This window comes from Saimiri boliviensis, chromosome 4 (assembly GCF_048565385.1).
Source record: "Saimiri boliviensis isolate mSaiBol1 chromosome 4, mSaiBol1.pri, whole genome shotgun sequence".
Taxonomy (NCBI): Eukaryota; Metazoa; Chordata; class Mammalia; order Primates; family Cebidae; genus Saimiri; species Saimiri boliviensis.
Window position 1 is genome coordinate 125,603,482 of NC_133452.1, and position 14,832 is coordinate 125,618,313.

At 38.5% G+C, this 14,832-nt stretch overlaps 1 protein-coding gene and 1 non-coding gene across 2 annotated transcripts in view; one reads left to right on the forward strand and one right to left on the reverse strand.

Annotated features, from left to right (window-relative positions):
* The window catches only part of PRIM2 (DNA primase subunit 2), a 313,573-nt gene that overhangs the window by 41,113 nt on the left and 257,628 nt on the right, over nucleotides 1-14,832 (reverse strand). The gene's annotated exons all lie outside the window — the stretch shown is intronic.
* Nucleotides 14,285-14,419, forward strand: LOC120363467 (small nucleolar RNA SNORA70). Its single transcript, XR_005579013.1, has one exon. It is a non-coding gene; the product is annotated as a small nucleolar RNA SNORA70 (small nucleolar RNA).

Consider the following 14,832-nt stretch of genomic DNA (forward strand, 5'->3'; position numbering starts at 1 on the left):
ATTCTCACCAGTAGTGTGTAAGGGTTCCCTTTTCTCTACAATCTCATGTATTAATTTTTGGCTTTTTAATAAAAGTCATATACGACATTTCTTAAGGAAGACATTTTAACCTTTTTTAGTGACAGGTGTTTCTTACCTGCAAGAATTTGGAACTCTAATGTACATATTAAAAGAAAGAAAGGGAGAGTCTGCTAAACTACAAAGTGACCTCATTATTACTCACCAGTGCCCAGAATTTAGCATACCAAAATCATTAGAAGCAGGTCCTGTGAAGATTAGTTACAATAAGTACTAAAAGAAACTCAAGCTCAGCATCAGGGTCACACATATAAATGAACCTACCAGAGGAAAAGGGCATGAAACCATCCTACGGGCTTTTCTTAGCACACATTCTTGCTATAATTTTTTGACCTATTGATTATATTGTCTTGAGTCATTGCCTTGAAGTCTTATGTATAATTTTAATAGCCAGAATGATTTTACAGGCATTTAATATACAGTGCCCCCTTTTAAATTCTTATGCAACTAAATTGCTCAATTACTATGTATAAAACTAAATTTGTAATCAGTCACCTATAGATGCCAAATACTTCCCTTTAACTCTTAACTTCAAATACAGTTTAACTCTTAGAGATCACTGGAACATCACACATATTCTAACCAAACAACACACTGAAGGAGATGTGGAGGCCCCAGGGAGTCCAGGAGGCAGTAAATACTACTGGTTAAACCAAGGGCTTTGAAATCTGATACTCAAGTTTAAATATTGTCTCTACTACATGCTAGCTGTGTGACTTTCAACAGGTTATTAAACTTCTCTGCAACAGTTCTCTTTTATGTAAAAAAGGAGTTATATCTATCACATACGGTTGGCTTGGGGATTAGCTCATTTTCATAAAGTACTTGGTATAGGGCCCTGCACACAGTGATGAAATGCTCTCCTTGACCAAACTTTGGTCAGGCTCTTCTAAATCCTCATCTCAACTAAGCCTTGACCTTTGGACTTGTGTGTTCCTCTTTATATACCCCAGTTGTAACCGGAATCTTACAAAGTAAGTTTAGTGAGAACTTGCCAGATAGTGAGATCACCCTCAATATCTGATCAAATTCCTCACTGCCGCCACTGGTATCTTATCACCGGGCCAACCTGCAGCAAGAATCCTGTTAGTTCTGTTTAACCAGAATCCCCTTGCTCGTGATGCTTCTTTCCTCTTAATTTTTCATCCACTGACCCCCACCCCCACCCAACCCTACCCTGCTCTCTATTTGGAATTAGGAATCCCTGCTTGTCCATGCTCTCTATGTGGAATTAAGCCCAGTTCTATACCGTGATCCCTTCCCCTATTGCAGCTTTTACTAAATAAAATCTGTTTTTACCATTTTAACCACTATCTCTGATTTTTCTTTAACAGTTTTTGGTCCATGATTCAGATCTAGATCTGAACCACCATTGGACCCTTGGATACAATAACCAGTCTCTCAACTCACACCAAGACTTTGCCTTCAGTCTGCTTACTTTCTGGGTATCTGGTGGTGAGTGACACCAGTATCCAGTGCTCCAGTTAAATGTTCATTGACGCACAGTGAGGACAGATTTTGATTAAGGTTCTGATTACATTGTTTGAAGCTGGGTCAGAGGCTCAGACTTCTTGGTTTGAAAGGCATCTGCTCAGCTAGGAGTCTTTCTTTCTGGGGTTCACTGTGTCAAGTAGACATTCACTCCCTGACTCCTGAGCTTGGCTCTTGGCTGGAAAATTTTTCCTGGAGTTTTGTCTCCTGGGATGAGAACTTTCCCTAGCTGTTCTTTTCCAGTGGGGATCCACTCCCCAACTCCTGGGCTGGAATTTTTTCCCTGCTCTTTATGAGGCCTCTCTGTTCTGTGTATTTAATCCTGCTTCTCCTATGGCAACTTCTCAGTTGAAACCTTACCTTCTCAAACTCCTGCTTTGCCACAATAATTCCAATACTGTCTGCTTGCTTTCTCACTGGCAAAACCTTACCAAAAACTCTACTCAACTATGGTGGCCCTTCTGGGGCTCCTGGTATATCCCCAAATTAGTCCACCTAAAAAGAGCCCTAGAGCAAAAGAACAAAACTTTTAGATGCACAGTGGTCTGCTTATTTCACTTGGTATTAGGAAGTCAAAACAGCTAAATAATTAAAATCTCCATCAAACTATTGAGGCTTTTTAATAGTCTTTAGAAAAATTTTTCTGACTCACTAAAGTTCCTAGAACTCTCAACAGCACCTCCAGATTCTCCTCCCAGCTCTCTTTTAATGCCTTCTCTCCCAGAGTCTCTTCCACCATCTGCCCCCTCCTCCACCCCTCACCTCCCTGTAACCATAAGGTTCACTGGCCTCCATCTCCTTCAGATGAAGCCCAGGATCAGCCAGTACCTGTTGTCAAATAGAAGAGAGAACATTTAAACCTTGGTCTAGATCGGAATTACACCCTATCACTAAATACTTTCCTGACCATAGAAAGGCAACGGAAAGGTTTGTTCAAAAATTTAGAATCATTCTAGGTGTGTACTCTCTGGGATTCCCTGACTTAAGTCAACTTATATGCCTGTTTGTTGGCCTTAGAAATGCCTCCCTCTGCTTTGAAAAAGCTAAAGGGACCACTATTTCTGACAATCCTCAAGAGTCTCAGGCTACCCTGTTACCCCGAGAGAAGTAAGAAATTACTAGGAGCCATCCGTCAAATCTATCCCATTACAATTGATTGGTCACATATCTAACACTGAAAATAACAAACTAATGAAACTGTGGCTATCACCATCAATTAAAGACAACATGGAAAGACCATCTGGGGGGTGGAACTGCTTTTCCAAACAGCCTCTGCTCAAGCTATGCAATCTTTGTAAATGGTTTCAGGCCAGAGCTTCATAACACATTACAGAAAAATAATATTAACAAAATGTATACATATCTAGGCTCCAGACATTAGCCCAATAATATGATAACAGTATTTTAAAAACATTGGAAAATACACAGTGCAAGCTTATGGCACTGCAGAAAAGACAACTGGAAAAACCTGAAAAATTTAACTCACAGCAAGATCCACAATGAAGGTTCCCAGTGATCTCAACAATGTGCTGATATCGTGAGGAAAAAGACACTGGTCCTGGAAATACCCCATGCTCAAGAGGAGGGAAAAACCCTAGTTCCCCCTCACCAGAGAATTGTGTATTTTCCTCCAGAGAAGTAAATGTCCCAATGCCCTCAACTACTATTAAAATTGATTGAAGAAAAAAATGTTACAAGTTAAAGGGCATCCTACCATGTCTCTCATCAATACCAGGGCAACACATTCTAGCCTCAATACCTCGTTTCCTGTCCCATTCCCCAGAGTCACCAAACTTTACCAGTGGTGGGTTTTGACGCTTTGTCCCGAGCTCGTCCTCCTATTTCTATGGGACCTCTTAAAGGTCAAGATAATTTTCTACTCAGCCACTACCCCAGTAAACCTGTGTGGAAACTCTCTTCTCATGGATGCAGGCACAAAAATTCCTGCCAGACTCTTTCTACAGGCCCTTGAATTCTCCTCTTCATGTCCATGTCCCCTAATGGTTTTGCCTGACTTCTCCCAAGCAGACAGTTCCTTTGCCCATTTCAACCTATCTACTTAAAATGAAGATATAAGCAAACTATTAAAATTCTCTAAGGTATATGGGATACAGAACCCATATAAGATAGAAACAGATTCTTCTCTGCCTCTACCCATGATGCCCCAACATCATTTAAAACCATAAGGACTAAAGGTTGCTTCCCTGATAATAAAAGGCCTGTTAGACATAAGTCCCCACTTTTTTTTTTTTTTTTTTTTGAGATGGAGTCTTGCTCTTTCACCAGGCTGGAGTGCAGTGGCGCAATCTCGGCTCACTGCAACCTCCGCCTCCTGGGTTCAAGTGATTCTTCTGCCTCAGCCTCCCGAGTAGCTGGGACCACAGGCGCATACCACCACGCCCAGCTAATTTTTTTGTATTTTTAGTAGAGACGGGGTTTCACCATGTTGGCCAGGATGGTCTTGATCTCTTGACCTCGTGATTCACCCGCCTCGGCCTCCCAAAGTGCTGGGATTACAGGTGTGAGCCAGCACGCCTGGCCTAAGTCCCCACTTCTAATCTATGCATTACTTCCATTTGGCTATTAAAAAGTCAAGTGGGAAAGGATATCAGTTCCTTTCCAAGATTTATCAATAACATCCTCAAATCAAGATTTCCCCTTGGTGCCTAATCCTAACACTATCCTGTCTGTTATCTCTTCCAACAAGCAACATTTCATGGTGATCAATTTGTGTTCTGTCTTTGATAACATTCCCCTTCATAAAGAATCCCCCTACTTCTTTGCCTTCACCTGAGAAAATAAACAATACACCTGTACTGTTATGCCCCAACAATTTACTAAGGCCCTACATATTTCTCATGCACCTATTTGATGGACTTAAAACTACCAGGAGACTCCACTTTAATCTGCTATGTAAATGACCTCCTCCTAAGCACTTTCAGTTATGACAACTCCCTTTAGGACACTGAATACTTTCTTAAGGCAACAGCAAGAAAGGACCACAACGTTTCTAGAGGAAAAGTTTAATTATTCTGCATGTTCAATATCTGGGTCATGGTATTTCAGCTGCAGGTAAAATTATCTTCACAGGCAGAGCTTCTACTATTCATCATTTTCCTCTTCCTGAAACAAAATAACTGAGAGGCTTATGGATCTTATGGGCTATTAAAGGATGTGGATACCTAATTTCTCATAGAGGGGTGATTGCCTCACTCCTCTATGCCATGATTAGGGAGTCATCCCCAGACCCAGAGGTCTGAGACCCTTCATCCAAAGATGCTTTTGGACCTTTAAGGTTCACAGCCTGCACTATGACTTTTCCTCATCTGAGATTAGTCTTGTTTTATTTTTCTGTCCCTAAATTTAGCAGCGCCTTCTTCTCCCCTAGCTCTGCCTTTTCCTTATCTCTTAGCAAGACTATTTCATCCATAGAAACTTTGTCAAGCCTGGGGTGGACTAGTCACCACTTCCTATACCACCACAAACTGAGGGTACTGTCCTACTTTTACTGTGGGCACATCTGGCATTTCCAAGATTCCTGTGAGCAATCAAAATTCCTGTTTTGCTATAGCCTTCCCTCTCTTTTCTTCCATTTTAAACCAGATAAATACTCATTAAATACTCATTATGAGAAAAACTCCCGAATATACTCCAGTCTATCCTTGCAAGGGTCATGTCCACTCCCATCATAATCTTACCATCAGTTCTTTTCTGGGAATAAGCATTTGTCATTACACTTCTCCAGCCATCATCAAATCCAACATAAAGCCTCCAAGCCACTACAGGTTCCTGGGCATCCCTCATGTGAATAGAAATGTCCCCATTTCCCCTCTCAATTTCTCTGACCCAAACCAACTACACACAGTCCACCTCCAACAAATCCTTTGTCAATCATCAAAATGTTTATTCTTTGGTCACCTTCAGCCATCAGATAATTATCTTACGACTCATGACTCCTGGCTAGCTCCCAGTGATTCTTATGTTGTGTGTGGAACTCAAATCTCTTAGCTGCTACCAGACAACGAGAGAATGTATCTTGCTAACTCTCTCATGTTACTAATCTCTTCATCTACTCGATTCCTCACAATTTATTTCCTTTTTTTAAGTTATCTTTAAAACCATCACTCACTCCTTCCAGTTCACCTCACTCTCACTCTAGAGCAAAAGAGGCATCCAGAACATCATAGGTTCTGTTGTAGGTGATCTTGGTTACTCAGGTGGTGACTTAGAACAGCTACAGGAACTGGGCATAAGTACTATCCATGATCTCAAGACCATTGCCAAGTCTCAACAGATGGCTCAGCTGGTCCTTACTGAAAAGGAACTGAACACAAGATGGACTTAGATTCCTGAGAGAAAAGAATAACGCTTTATTTCCTGAAACAAAAGGAGCAACTGACAAGATGCCCTCCTTGACCAAGCTTTAGTTGGAATCCTCTTCTCAACTAGGCCTTGACCTTTGGTTTCAGTATTGCATAGCACAGTAGTAGTAAGAATCTTGTAGTCAGTTTGGAGAGAACCCCCTACCCTCAGTAACTGCTCACTCTCAATGTTTTATCACCGTCAGTATCTAACCAAATTCCTCATCCCTGCACTCTCCAATACCCCTGTTGGTATCTCATCACTCAGCCTGTCTTCAGCAAGAACCGTTTTAGGCTGGCTTAACCAGAATTCCCACACTCCTTAACGTTCTTTCCTCTCCGTAATTTTTCATCCACTAATGCCATCTTGCTCTTTGGCTCTAAATTCCCACTGGTCTATGCTGTATTCAGAATCAAGCCCAGTTGTCTACTGAGGTCTGTCTTCCTCTACTGCAATAGTTTCTGAATAAAATCTGTTTTTATCAGTTTAGCTACTGTACTGTCCAGCTCTACTTTTCTTTAAAAAATAGTAAGCATTCAGTACTTTAAAGTTACTAACATTATCAAGGTTGTCGGTTTTACTATTAGCTAGGAAAAGCTATCTTGAGTAGGTCAGACCTGGTGTGTTGTTTAATATTACTTAAATTACTTATGTTTTGCCTCCAGCTTCCTCATTACAAAAACCTGCATCTAGTTACTCCCTCTAACTCCTCGTAGGACCTTAAAAAAATCAGTTAAGCAATTTGAAGTCTGTAACACAGCTGGAAAACATTGCTTCTGTTACTCTAATTCAGCAAATTACCTCCTATGGTGTATTAAATATTCCTTCTTCTGCTCTGTAAGAGTTAATTCACTTCTCATTGGTGAGAATGTTTCACAGTCTTATGAAGCAGCAAGGTGTTACAGAGATAACACAGATTTTGGTTCTAACTCTGCCACCTACTAGCTAAATTATGTTAGGCAATTATAAGTTACCTCAGTGTCTTTGTAAACTGTAAGTATATATTATAATCGTATGCTACAATTATTTGTATAAAATTTGTACGGACTAGTTAGTGCCATTTTTGAAATGTGAAATTTATAAAATAGTGTTTATATTTTGCAATCAAATATATCTTTGAAGACTCCTAAGAGTGCCCTTGAAAAAGTGTTAAAAATTATAAAATTTCACAGATTATGAAGGCTCCATCCAAAAAAGCAGGACATATGTTCTTCATCTCCATGTCTTAATCTCTTCCCCTGAAACCATGGAGAACATTTTCAGTTCTGGACTCCGGAGTATACAGAATTTCTTTCTCAAATGTCTCCTGGGGCAAGGTCGAGATACAGTTTTAACATTTTCATTGACCACATTGTTGTCAGAAAATGGAAAAGAAATAGTAAAATGGCAACAATCCACAGAGTAAGTATTAAACAGAATAACCCTACATAAACTGAAGTGGCCATTCATTAGGCAGATCACGTTCAGTGAGGTCATTAGATCAAAAAAAAGGTCAGCTGTGTATCAAAAGCTTTGCCATAGTCATCACAGGAAAATGAAGAGCTATCTGTTCAGGAATACTAGAGGTAGGCAGGGTAGTGGTAGTGGGTTTGTTTCATCTTGTTCACTATTCCCAAATAGACTCAGAAAACAAGATTTGAGGGCAGTTTGTCACCTGCAGCTGTGTGATTTGCATCATTCCAACTATATTCAGTCAGAAATTTATTAAAGAGCATCATTTCTAAATTTCTAATGGGGAATTTAGTACAAATGCACTACTGTTATTCGAAAAAAAACAGGGTAACAGTGATGTTTCAACAACAGTAGCTTACATATCTACAGATCTTTAGTGTTTAATAATATGATTCCAAGATGATTCTTCCTGAACTCTTCACTAACTGTAAGGTGTGCAAATTAGATATTTATATTTTATAAATGAGGAAACTAAAGTTTCGAGAAGTCAGGTGTATAGTTATTTCAGTTACTTAATGAGAAAGCTGAAATTAAAATCTTAGTCTTCTACATTCTAGAAAATATTATCAAACTATATATGGAGAAAAGAAATGAACACATATAACCAATTATCAGTTATCCATCCAACTACAGGCTGCTTCCCCACTTTCATTCAGTTGCTTCCAGGGTCATCTGCAAGTGGCACTGAACCACAGTTAAACAAAATGTTTCTGATTCCAACGATTTCCAATGAAAACCAGAGAAAAGTATCTACTATCTAAAGAAATGGTAACTCTAACAAGTCACTCATATTATTTATCTGGTTTCTAATTTAACAGAACTTTAGAATAATAAAATATGGCAAACTTGAAGTCAAAAATCTGAACCAAAAAATACTAAACAGTGTTTCAGTGTGCTTTCAAATGGCCAGTTTTCCTCACATTCCGATCCCCTGTAATTATCAAGTTGAGGACACGACAAGGGACTTAAGTACAAAATGAGAGAAGAGGAAGTATACAGATGGAAAGGAAATGATGCAGAACATGCCATTGCTTATTAAACTAGCAACTGGATCTTGAGCCTTAGGAAATTTAGTTTTCTTATCAGTTAGAATTAGGATTTAAAAGCTGGAACAGGCTTCAGATCTTACCTAGTGCCGCCATTATTTTATAGTAAAACAAGGAACAGAGGATCTAACCCTACGTTGCAGGGTGAGTTAGAAAAAGAACCTTAGGTGGCTCATGCCTGTGATCCCAGCACTTTGGGAGGCTCAAGCAGGAGAACTGGTTGAGTCCAGATGTTTTGAGACAAGCCTGGGCAACACAGTGAAACAAAAAATTTTAAACATTATCTAGGCATGTTGCACCATGCCTGTAGTCCCAGGGAGGCCTTAGATCCTGTATTGCCCAGTTCCTGCCCTTGCTCACGTCTTTAAACCCTGTGAATAGCACAAAGCCTAGCCAATTGCAGCTGCTCAATAAATGGTTACTTGGCTCAACTGCTGGCAGTCCTTTTTGTACTGTATGTTCATAGGGTCATTCCTACCAGAGGACTAAAAGCTCATCTTATGATTTCTCTGCTAACTTTCAGTGCCAAAAAAGATTTAGCAAGTGACTTCCTGCCCCTAAATACTATAACTTAACATACTATTTAAACAGAGGCCTTCAACAATTCAACCTGGAGGAAATGGTCTGGGTGAGTTCTACAGCAGATAATTTTAATCAGCTATCTGTTCAGACAGGTATGGCCACTAGTAAGGATACATTAATGGTAAAATTTTCACCCTTACTTCAGAAAAATCTGCTTTATTCATTGATATGAATGCCACTGACATAACAGTAATGAAAATTTATTAAAATTCCAAATATAATTTGCCAAAATTTGAGACAGAAACCACAGACAATCCTTCACATATAAAGTAAAACATTTACTAATCACATGCTTCCAGCCTGAAAGACTAGATTTAGTAATCCTCAAAAGGTGATGAATTTAGTCTCTATCTCAGTAGTAAAGAGCCAACATAACACAAATATCACCATAAAAACACAGGAGCAGGCTGAGTGATGTAGAATTTGCTAGTCCAAGATGGTTGGCTCAGCTTGAATAAACGGTCTTTTCACTCCGTGGAAACAAGAAAACTGAAGCATCATCCAAGTCTGCAATCAGAGACTGCACAAAAGTTAGATGATCAGAGCTCATCTAGAGAGAAACTGCCTTTTCTTTACAGAAACAGGAATTATGCTTTTTAAAAATGTTTTGAAGAATTAAATGCAAATTTATTTCATTTTTGCTGGATTGGTTTCACCCTATTTACTTATTTTCCCAGATTTATTTTCTTCACCCCCCCTTTTTTTTTTTTTTAATATATTGTTGTTTTTCTAGAATTCCTTATCTGGCTACTTTAATCCACAGTGAATGTTTTCAAGTGTTGACTACTTTGATAGAACTTTTAAAATCGAATGTGATCATCAAAAAGATGTCTAAAGATATTACAAATGAGGTTCAAGACATGCTAACCCAAAATATGGCACTTTGGCATTTCAGGAAATAGCAAAGGAAGAAAAATCACTCTCGTGATTGACCCTTCTCCCCTAAAGCAGGTTATAAAACGTAGAAAGAATTCTTTGACCTCCCTCTGAGTAAGAACTTCATTCCAGAGATGCCCTGGAGGAAAGAAATATCCTTATCTTTGAAGAAACAGGGATACAGAGAAGAATATGAACAAATAGGCCTTGCAAGGTGGTCCCCAATTTATTAGATTATATCCCTTTTATCTTATAATACTTCCCCATGACCAGTTGTCATCAAACCAAGCATAAAAATAGTTTTTCCTGTTTCTTCGGGTTTCCATTTCCTTATGAAGGTTCCCATGTCATGTAAAACCTATATTAAATAAATGTGTATGCATTTCTCTTAGTAATCTGTCTTTTGTTACAGGGCCTCAGCCATGAACCTAAAGATAGGTGAGAAAAATATCTTTTCTCCCCTACACTACTTGTAACCTAGTAAAAATATTATGTGCAATGAGTCTAAGGTTTTTAAACTTTTAATTACTTAATTTCATTTTTTGTAGACAGATGATCTTGCTATGATGCCCAGGTGGGTCTCAAACTCTTGGCCTGAAGCAACCCTCTGTCTTGGGCCTCTCAAAGTATTGAGATTACAGGCATAAGCTATTACAACCAGCAAAGTCTACGGTTTTGAAGAGCTACCAAGAAGACTACAAGAAATAACTCCTTAATCCTATAAATGTTAAGAAATACTTAACATTTTTATATAAATACTTAAATATTTTTATATATTGATATATTTCAGAACATTTCTGGATGTATAAAGGTTTAGAATTGTCTTATATTCCTAGACTATACCTTTTATCACATATTAAACTATATCGTTGTCCATTTTAATACTTTTCTCCTTGTACTGCACTTTGTATAATATTGTCATTTAAAAGTTTCTTTTAAATTCCACTTGCTGTTATCTGCACCCTCCCTCTCCATGCCCACCTTTATTTTCAATCTTTCTGTGTCAGGACAACTTAAATAAGCAGTAAATGAGTAACTGGTTACCCAGGGCTACCCTCTAGTGGTTACTCATAGCATATTAAAATACATATTTTTCTATCCATGTTAAAAATGAATCAAACTGTACAAAAAGAGATAAGATATTTAACACACTTTTACTTACTCTGTCAATTATCAAATTAGCTCCAGAATAACTCTTAAACTAAATTGCTAAAGGATTAAATGATTCTCACAAAGTCACAACAATATCTTGAGATATTTCACTTATTAGATTACATGTTCTTTTCTAGTCATCTAAGCATTACTACATAACAGACAACCAAAAGAACAAAATTACATAAAATTTTTAAAGGTAGCCATAAATAATAGAAGACTATACCATGCATTGAAATAACAAATGTGATGAGCTGAAGTTTTAATTTACCGTGACAAGCCAGATTGTTCCTGTACAATTTCAAGGATGAAAAAAATATGGATCTATAGCCTCCTGTTGTAAGCAAGGGTTTGTTTCTTTTCTAAAGGTCAGGAACCAATAGTTCACACTTGGTGAGACTAAATTCCCTAAGGGCTGCTTCTGAAGGAGATCAAGAGAGAAATGTATCCAAAAAAAAGCTACATCAAGAATTAGAAAAAATGTATGTTAGGTGACAGATGGCTAATTTATTTTTTTAAGCAAATTTACAAGGCCTTTTGGAGATGTGGTTGATTTCAGGACTGAGGAAGGGAAAATACAAGATAAGTCTGAAGCATCTTGTGGTGCCAGAGAGGATGTGCTCAAAAGGAGGATGCAAGTGTGTCAACAAAGCACAGGAACCAACCTGAAAGAGCTCCCAGTGGCCAATGCGGGAACATTTTGGACAACAAAATCAACAACAAAGACTGGATTATAATTCATAGAATAAGATATATATCCATGAATGTGCACCAACATAAGTAACTGAAAAACAAATGGGAGGGAAAGGACAGCTTTTCCTTACAGAAAAATTCCAATAATAAACATAGATGGAATGGGGGAAATAGAAAATAACCTTTAGAGCACCTTAGTGATAAGACTTGCAGGCAAGATCCATGGAGGGATGCCAAAAATCAGTGGGGGAATGGGACATTTACATAGTGTAAAAGAATGTCCCCTAAGATGTTCTGAGGAGAACACAGTAACTCTACAGTGGAGAAACCCAGCAGATAACACTTTAACCATGTGATCAAGGTTAATATCACCAGTAATAAGTTATCATTATAAATAAGTGTTGGTATCACATGCCCTTAGAGGGATACAATCAGAAGTGAATATCATGCCTGTCCTGCCAAAAATGCATAACCTCAATCTAATCATAAGAAAACTTCAGACGAACCCAAAGTAACCAGTATCCTTCCAAAGTATCAAGGTCATGAAAAGAGAAGAAACAACTGAGAAATTGTCACAGACTAGAAAAGGTTAAGGAGACATGACAGCTAAATGCAATGTGGAGTCTTGGATTGGACCTCAGAACAGCAGAAGGACATTAGTGACAAAAATGGTAATATGTGAATAAAGTCTCTAGTTAACAGTATTGTATCAATGTTAATTAGTTGATTCTGACACGTGAATAATGTTTATGCAAGATGCTAATACTAGGAGAAGCTTGGTGAAGAGTGTATGTAACTCTTTGTACTATTTTTCTAACTTTTCCATTAGTCTAAACTTTTTTCACAAATAAAAAGTTTCTATTTTCACAAATAAAAAGTTTCTATCTGGGCATGGTGGCTCATGCCTGTAATCTTAGCAGTTTGGGAGGCCAAGATTGGTGGATCACTTGAGGTCACGAGTTTGACACCAGCCTGGTCAACATGGTAAAACCCCGTCTCTACTAAAAACACAAAAATTAGCTGGGCCTACGCAGTGGTCGGCACCTGTAATTCCAGCTACTTGGAGGCTAAGGCAGGAGAATCACTTGAACCGGGGAGGCAGAGGTTGTAGTGAGCCAAAACCAAGCCACTGCACTCCAGCCTGGACCAGAGAGCAAGACTCTGTCTCAAAAAAAGGAAAAAAAAAAAGTTTATGTACCAGGCAATGACCAAGTATAACACAGATTACCTAATTTGATTCTCCTAACAACTCGGCATAGGTATTATGAATATCCCTATTTTACAGCCTAGGAAATTGAGACTTCAAAAGATTAAATGAAATGTTCAAATGCGCACAGTAAGATGTTGTGTCAGGACTGAAACCTATGACTTGTTCAGTCTCTGTTCTGTCTCCCATGTTACCATGAGGATGCACACAGGCATGTGTTCACCCAAGAAACGAAGTAATCTCTTCTAACACTAGAGTAAAATTTTAAAGTGGCAACAATGCTAAAAAGCAGCAGAGGCTATATTTAGAATCTAGTGTCAATTTTCAATTTGCTTAAAATATGCAGTTTTTGGGAAACATGATTTTCCATCAAAAAGGCAAATTTCTATATATTTAAATAAAGCCATTTAAATTTACTGTGACATCCAGCAAGTCTTATAAAACTACACAGATTATAATATACTGCTATGCTACCCAATATGAAGTATAAAAAAGATGAATTTATAACAAAGGTCATTTAACTTCAACAGGCATAGTTGTTTTATTACATAGTTCAAAGATACCTAATACAGGTAAGAGGGGAATTTTCAGATGTCTTAGTGTTTTTTTCCTAGCAACTTGCAACATTAAACCATTTACCTACATAAACACCATATAAATATTTAATACAAAGAAGGAGCATATCAAGCCCTATAGAAATATCTGAGAAATAAAATGTTCATGATGGAAAAGAAATGCTTCCCCCTTTTTCCTTTTAGTGATGTTACAGGCATCACAGTAACGACAGGTTACTTCACTTTGTGAATTATGATAAAGAATCAGAATTAAGCCTCTAAACAAAGTGGTTCCTTTCTTATAACAAATGTAACTGAATTAAATTACTGATGGACTGTGTCCTCTGCAGCGCAGGAAGACGGCTTTACCAAGGAAGAGCTATGTAAACTTCATTGTCAGGCTTCAGGTTATCTGTTTACTTCTAAACTTTAATGTGATTTATCATTAAGAAACTGAATTTGTTTTGCCACACTATCCCCCCTTTGAATGGAACATGCTAATAGAAAAAGTAGATAAAACAAATTGCATTTTTCCCCAATTCTACAACCTAAAATTTTTTTAAAGCACATAATTTTAAATGTTAGAAGATGATTTAAATATCCTAACAAATCTCTCACATATTTATTTATAGGAATTTAACTTAAAAATTAAAATATCGGCCTGGCACAGTGGCTCATGCCTATAATCCCAGTGCCTTAGGAGACCAAGGTGGGAGGATCAGGAGGTCAGGAGATCGAGACAATCCTGGCTAACATGGTGAAACCCCATCTCTATTAAAAACACAAAAAATCTGTAGCCAATTAAGCCAACTGGGTTCCTTTCCTCATGGGGGCCCAGTATGCAATGGCTGCAAATAGCAGTTTCCTTGATAGTGTATGCAGCCTGTTTCTTGTATGGGTTGCTCTAGGGGACCTTGAAGACAGGACTTCCAGATGTATGTTCATGTGTCTCACCTTGTACTACCCCAATGTAGGCTCCAAACAGGCATGCAATGTGCCTCTGGAAAGCCCCAGGGCACTGTGGCCAGGGTTCACATTGGCCAAGCGATAGTGTCCATCTGCACCAAGCTGCAGAACAAGGAGCATGTGATTGAGGCCCTGTGCAGGGCCACCTGCAATTTCCCTGGCCGCCAGAAGATCCACATCTCAAAGAAGTGGGGCTTCACCAAGTTCAATGCTGATGAATTTGAAGACCTGGTGGCTGAGAAGTGGCTCATCCCAGATGGCTGTGGGGTTAAGTACATTTCCAATTGTGGCCCTCTGGACAAGTGGTAGGCCCTGCACTCATGAGGGCTTCCACTGTGCTGCCCCCTTGTAATATGAACCAATAAATTTACTT